This window comes from Lactuca saligna, chromosome 4, assembly GCF_052625555.1.
Source record: "Lactuca saligna cultivar CGN05327 chromosome 4, ASM5262555v1, whole genome shotgun sequence".
Lineage (NCBI taxonomy): Eukaryota > Viridiplantae > Streptophyta > Magnoliopsida > Asterales > Asteraceae > Lactuca > Lactuca saligna.
Genome location: NC_136420.1, coordinates 103,900,899 through 103,908,918, shown reverse-complemented (window position 1 = coordinate 103,908,918; position 8,020 = coordinate 103,900,899).

The window sequence follows — 8,020 nt, the reverse complement described above, 5'->3', positions numbered from 1 at the left end:
GCTTTGGGAGTTTGGATAATACTCGTATTTTCTGAGATGAAATCCGCACTTTGTAGTAGTATAAAGCATTGTGAATGGTATTATTATCATGCTCTTACTTGCAGTTTCATCAAGGGTGGTGCTAAATGCCATGGATTGGATACAAATTACCTTTATTATATTATGAGTCGATTTGATTGGAACAATTTCAAAACAAAGTTTTAGTATTCACCCTGTGGACCTTTTCTTAATAACTTTTAATTTAATTATTTTATTATTTTCATGTATTAACAATAAGTTATAATAATTACACTAACAATACAGGTATTAATTTTAACAATAAATGAGATTAATGATTGCGCTAATAATATTATACAGTATACTGAATTAAAACAAACAATAGTTAATTAAAATGTGTGGTTATTATGTATTTGTGTGTGTGCGTTTTTGACAAATTTAAAGCTAATTTAAAATTTAATTGATCTTTTAATAAAATGATCGCTATTATATAATAAATAAATCTTTACAAATATTAACTTGTCTTCGATCAATTATTTGTTTATTTTAACAAAAATATGAATATGAAAAACATCAAACAAGATTTGAGTTGGATATTGATGGATTACGCATTCTTTGTTAAATTATTATTTATAATGGTGTACCACCCTGATCAGATGAACTCCAACCGACCAATCAACCCAACAAGAATGATGAACCCTAAGAACCGGATTTAGGCACGACACATTAGACAAACGAACACATACTACACACTAAAAGTCCTGCAATAAACCAAAACGTATCCAACATGGCTTTGTCTCTGTACAAACACGGGAATGCTCGCCATTTCTCCAAAAAAAGTTAGGACTTCCTAAAAAGGTAAAGTAACAACCTTTTTAGGTCAAAAGGAGAAACATTGTCCCTCAAACAAATACTATGAATACAACACCTATATAGAAGTATCACAAACATAACACAACTCCCATAATCTTACTCTTACACTCCTGCATACTCTTTCAAGTAAACACCCTCTAATTTAGGGGTCAAAGCATAATTAGGCTCTGGGAAGTGGTGAGGTCTTTACCGCACCTTTTGCCACATAGGCAGGGGAACATTGCCCCCGACTACGGTTTGTGTGTGGTTTAGACCGTAGTGCGGTAGAAATTTGTTGTACTTTCACTTTCTCTCTCTTTTATTTGCTCTCTCTCTCTCTCTCTCTCAACCAATCATCTTTTTTTTTTCTTTATCATATTCTCACTCCCACCATGTGGTTTCATAGTGTTAAAATAAGAACAATTATAAGCTGGCGTCTACGTGGCATATGAGGAAGTGCTGTTTCTGTGGCACCACTCCTTCTAGTCTTATGGGCTTATCCCGGATTACGTTTAGCTTTCCATTTGTGATCACATGAAAAAACCAGAAGATCCTATAAGTTTGTTAAAAGATCCACTACATTTTACTCTCAACCTCAACATCTATTCTCTATCTAAGACTTGGTTACATCAATTTATAAATCAAAATGTTAAATAATTTAATTCTAGAAAAATATAATGTTTTTTCTTAAACAATAATTTGTTTTGTTCCAAAGCCCAAAGTGACTAATATACCTTTTATCAAATACAATCGAGGGAGATGTAAAAGCATTATAGTCTCTTCAAACATGTTTAGATTTAAAAATATAGTTTTTTTTGGATTATTTCTCTCTCTCTCTCTCCCTCTCTCTCTCTCTCTATATATATATATATATATACACACACACACACACACACACACTAGGTGTGAGACTCATGTATTGCATGAGTTAATTTAAAAAAAGTTAAATATAAATGTCAAAATATTTGAGAACCTTGAATTTATAAGAAAATAAGAAAAATAATGAATTATAATTATGGAGATGTTTTTTATCTTTTAAATTTAAACAAATAATTTAAATAAAGAAAATAAACTAATTAGCTTTAATTTTAGGAATTTTATAATTAAAAGATAAGTTTATTAATGAAATTTATATCAATTTATAACTACATTTATTGCAATTATTACATTAAAATATTATGTGGAATTCAATAAAATAGAAAAACTCATAAATGACAAGCGAAAAAAAATTAATTCAAAATAATCACAAAATGATATTTGACAAATTGAATGAGAATGTAACAAGTGGCAAAAAAAACGTTCATTTATTAGAGATGATATATATATATATATATATATATATATATATATATATATATATATATATATATATATATATATATATATATATATATATATATATATATATGAAGTGGCTCAAATGTAAAACCACAAAAGATTAAGAACCCCAATGTCATAAGTAAATATATATTGTGATTTGTGAATATTACTAAATATGTTGAAATTCTAATTTTTATCTTTGTGGTAAGAAAAGGGTAAAATCGTAAATTTTTTAGACCAATATTTTCATTCATATATTCATTTCATATTTTAACACAAAATTTATGTAAAATACAAATTCATAAGTCTATTTATAATTTAATACACAAAATTCACAATTTAATACAATTATTTTTTTACATTAATTCCAAAATTCAAAAAAATGAAACCTAAACTCTACCACCACCACCACCATCAGATGTCACTACCAACCATTTGTGCCACCGTTGCAACTATTTATCCTTCAAAGTCATATCTATAATTCTATATATATATATATATATATATATATATATAAAATCATGTATTGACAACTTAAATATTATATTTAAAGTTTAATAAACTTATTAATTCACTCATTTAAATTTGAATGTAAAAAAACTATAAAAACTACCACATTCTTACATATTTATACAACAAAGAGAATAAATATATTCACAAGAAAATTAATAGAAGCATTTATACATTAATAATTCATATTTCAACACAAAATTCTTAAAAAAATCACAACTTAATACAATCAATTTATAGTTTAATAAAGTCAATTAACATTTTAATACACAAAATTCACAATTTAATACACATAATTGTCATATTCTTAACTTAAAACTTATATTTATACCTTTAGATACGGAGGCTAATGTTTTTTTTCAAAGTTTAATTTACACAATATTCATAGTTTAAATTTTTAATAATTTATTTAAACTTAGAAAAACTCATATATGTATATAATGATTATTTCTTCTTATATTTCAGAAGCAAACACAAAATTCTTAAAAAATGCACAACTTAATACAACCAATTCACAATTTAATACACCAAATTCACAGTTTGATGCATAAAATTATTTATTCAAATCCATATGCTCAGCTCAAAACTTACATTTATACTAGGGATGAGCGTCGGACGGAACCGGTACCGACCCGTACCGTTCCCGATTTCCCGAAAACTGAATTTGATTGAAAGTTAATCCCGAGTACTAGACCGAATTAACATTACCGGTACCGGTACCCGAAATGGTACCGGTTTTCAGTACTAGTATCGGTACCGGTGGTACCGATTCCCGAATTTCATGTATTTGGAGTACCAAGTATCGTGCCATATTTTTAAATTTGGTACGGTACCGGTACGGGATCGGGATTTGTGACAAATTGCTCATCCCTAATTTATACGTTCATATCTAGAGGCATTTTTATGTATTAAATTATGAATAAAAGTTATAGTTTAATCCACAAAATTCACAGTTTAATAATGTAACGTCCTAAAAATACTAAGTAGTTTTTTTTCTCTTTAAGTCAACCCAAAACAACTATTCATTCATTCCAAAAACCCAATCAAAGTATAAAAATGTGTCAAGTAATTATAAGAGTACAAAACAACTCATAGAATGCGGAACACTGTGGATGCGATGCAATCACATCGAGCTTTTTCCTTTACATGAAATCATAAGCACCTGAAACATACACATGAAACCGTATGCACAAAACTTAGTGAGTTCTCCAAAATACTACATACCATATATACATATCAGCTCGAAGCTGTAACGAGTCTATTCCCCCCCCCCCCCCCCCCCCCCCCCAAATCTATTTCAACTCAATTAATGTTTTTCAACCAAACGAGTCTATTTCACCCCGAGTCTAATTCAACTCAATCGATGTTTTTCAACCGAACGAGTCTATTTCACCCCTAGGTCTATTTACCCCATATACAAATAGCACACAAGCATATCAGCAAGAGTCACAAATACAACAAGCACATAACGACACATAGTGTCCTACAGTACAGTGAGAAAACTTACCTCGATCGGTAAATGAATAGATCTCACACACAAGCTGTCATGCTAAAATCCCTCTCACTAAACATATCAAAAACCAAACCCTAATTTACAATTAAGGTGGTAATTCATAATCAAGGGTCCTAATTACGTTCTCTCTTTCTAGGGTAAAAAACCATTTTACCCTTCCAAGGATAGACCCACTCATCTCGACCAATAGTCAAATATTGACCAATTACACTCTCGGCTGCTACGCCTTGTGTAACGACCCAATTTTTACGTCCGAAAATTTCACTTTTAAGGTATTACTTTAGAAAACATTAATAAATAAAAACATTGTTTGTTCACACCATAACACATCGCAGCCATGTTCTAAAAAGTCAAACCATACATCCATCAAAATATCAGAGTACAATCCCAGTAAATCTCATAAATGCGGAAACCGAAGAGTGTGTGTATGACGTGCCGCTACCGCGCCGGCTCCTTCCCCTTCGATGCAGAGGTACCTGAAAACAAAACTGTAAACGTAAGCACAAAGCTTAGTGAGTTCCCCCAACGTACCGCATACCATACAAACACATAACATACGTACTGCCAGGCTATTCTGGGGTGCCTGACTACCCGGTACGGCCATTCTGGGGTGCCGACCTACCCATACGGCCATTCTGGGGTGCCGTCTTACCCGTGTCAAGCCATTCTGGGGTGCTGACTACCCATGTCAAGCCATTCTGGGGTGCTGACTACCCATCGGTCCTAACAACCGATCCTCGGGGACTATTTCACCCCCTACTACTACGATCACATATAACATAACAAGCCAGCATGTATACATATCATCACATACTGTCAGACGTATCTGGGGTGTCTGACTACCCTTCGGTCCTAACAACCAAACTCTACTACTATCACATACAACATATCATGCTAGCATATAACATGTCAGGTAATAGCAAACTTAGATGATATCACAAAGACAATCATCTATCATACATCTCCTACTGGTGGGTCGGCATTGTGGCCTTAGACCCACTGCTACTGGAAGGTAACTCACTTCAAAGTAGCTGCTGAACTGATCGGGAACTAACTGACTGCTGCTGCTCCGGGAGTCCTCCGGCTGCAATTCCCACAACATACTCAATCAAACACTGCTAACTGTCCTTTAGGTAAAATGACCATTTTACCCCTGGATTAGCTCTAAGCCAATGCTAGGGTCAACTTTCAGTTGACCCGACTCGCCGAGTGGATCACCACTCGCCGAGTCCCTAGCAAACCAATGTCCTGGGTTCCTGGTTCTACTCGTCGAGTCGGGCTATGACTCGACGAGTTCACCTTCTAACTGACATTCAACTCCTTCATCCTACTCGCCGAGTTGTATGAACAACTCGTCGAGTTCATCTTCATCCGATGAACACTTTATGCTAAGACTCGTCGAGTTGTATGAACAACTCGCCGAGTCTGTTCTTGATCTATGAAGATTGCCTTGGACTCGCCGAGTCAGGGCATTGACTCGCCGAGTCCGAACATGGGTGAGTTCAGCTCCCAACTCACCGAGTCACCCCCTGTGACTCATGGCTCAACTCGACACATGAAGAAGGGACCAAATCGGTGACTCGCGACCAGACTCGCCGAGTCGTCGCCATGCACTCCTTAAATATACCGATTTGCTCGATTCCAGCCCATGCCATTCATAGATCTGGACTTCTAGGACACGAATCACACGTAAAGTTTCCAACTTTACGTGTGGATATTCACCAATATGGATTATAGGGCTCAAAATGTCTCAAAAGGGTAGATCTAGGGCTAACAAGCCTCATGGGGCCAAAAAGCTAACAGATCTGAGCTCCTGGAGCTCAATCTTGCATAGATCCAAAGGCCAAATGCCTTATTACGACATATAATGCACATACAAACTTGGGGAATTGACCAAGAAGGACCTAAATGAAGTTTTAAGCATAGAATCAAGGGGAAAACGGGTTATACCTCAAAGGAAATGTTGAAATGACACAAAGATGGCTGATCTCCTTCTCCTCTTCTTGATCTACTCCTCTTACTCCTCAAAACCTTCAAGAACACACCAAGAACACCTCAAACTCTCAAGGAAACAAGGGAAAACGATGTAGGGGGAGTTCTGGGGGTGAATGGGGACGAGTTGGGGCGGAATGAGAGTTTAAATAGGGTGCAAACCCTTGAAACTTAGGGTTTCATCCAGCAGCGGTGACTCGCCGAGTCCAGGATGTGGACTCGCCGAGTCGCCTACTTAAAACGTGTCCTGAGTCTCGTCCCTACTCGGCGAGTCGGACCCTATGACTCGCCGAGTCCAAGGCTAAATTAGGGCAATGCTCAAATAAAATTCACATACCGGAAACCAGGTGCTACAAATCTCCCCCACTTATTTTAGACTTCGTCCTCGAAGTCTGCTGCCTGGTCCTTAAACAGCTCAGGGTAGTGCTCCATCATCTCGTCTACCGGCTCCCAAGTCCACTCTGAACCCTTGCGGTGCTGCCATTGCACCTTCACTAGCTCCACCCTCTTGTTCCTTAAATCCTTCGACTTCCTGTCGAGGATTGCGACTGGGCGCTCAATGTAGTTCAGGCTGTCATCAACCTGAATATCCTCCAAAGGTACTACTGCAGAATCGTCCACTAGGCACTTCCGCAACTGCGAAACATGGAAAGTGCTGTGGATCTGGCTAAGCTCGGCTGGCAGATCCAACCTATATGCTACCTTGCCCACCCGGGCTAAGACCCTGAACGGTCCGATGAATCGCGGGCCCAACTTGCCCCGCTTCCTGAATCGGATGACGCCTTTCCACGGCGACACCTTCAGGAGGACCATATCCCCGACCTGGAACTCTAAATCGGATCGACGCTTGTCGGCATAACTTTTCTGCCGACTCTGAGCAGTCTGAAGCCTGCTCCGGACCTGCTGGATCCTCTCAGTCGTCTTGAGCACCACTTCGGTGCTTCCCATAACTCTCTGGCCAACCTCACCCCAGCATATCGGGGTCCTACACCTCCGTCCGTACAACATCTCGAAGGGAGGGCGGTCGATACTCGCGTGATAGCTGTTGTTGTAGGAGAACTCGACCAAAGGAAGATAGGTATCCCAGCTGCCACCGAAATCCAGAACACACGCCCGCAACATGTCCTCCAAAGTCTGGATGGTCCGCTCACTCTGACCATCTGTCTGCGGGTGGAAGGCGGTGCTGAAATGCAGACGAGTGCCTAACTCGTCATGAAATTTCTTCCAGAATCTGGAAGTAAAACGCACATCCCTGTCCGAGATTACCGATACTGGCACCCCGTGCCGAGCCACAATCTCCCTGATATAGATGTCGGCCAATTTTTCGGCCGATATGCTCACTGAATCGGAATAAAGTGAGCACTCTTGGTCAATCTATCCACGATGACCCAAATCGAATCCACTCCACGTGCGGTCCTGGGAAGCTTTGTGATAAAATCCATCGTGATATCTTCCCACTTCCACAGTGGAATGTCCAACGGCTGCATCTTGCCATGCGACCTCTGATGTTCGGCCTTGACCTTCCTGCAGGTCAAGCACCGCTCGACGTACCATGCCACATCCCGCTTCATGCAAGGCCACCAATAATCCGGACGAAGATCCCTATACATCTTCGTCGCCCCGGGATGAATAGAAAATCGGGACTTGTGCGCCTCCTCCATCAAAATCTGACGCACACCACCGAGATACGGCACCCACACCCTACGGTGTAATGTCAAAAGTCCTCTGCCATCATAATCAAAGGAGGAAACCTGACCCACTACACGCTCGCTCTTCCGATGCTCCTCCTTGATAGCCTCCTGTTGAGCCTCCCGAATCTGCTCCAACAGGGGAGTC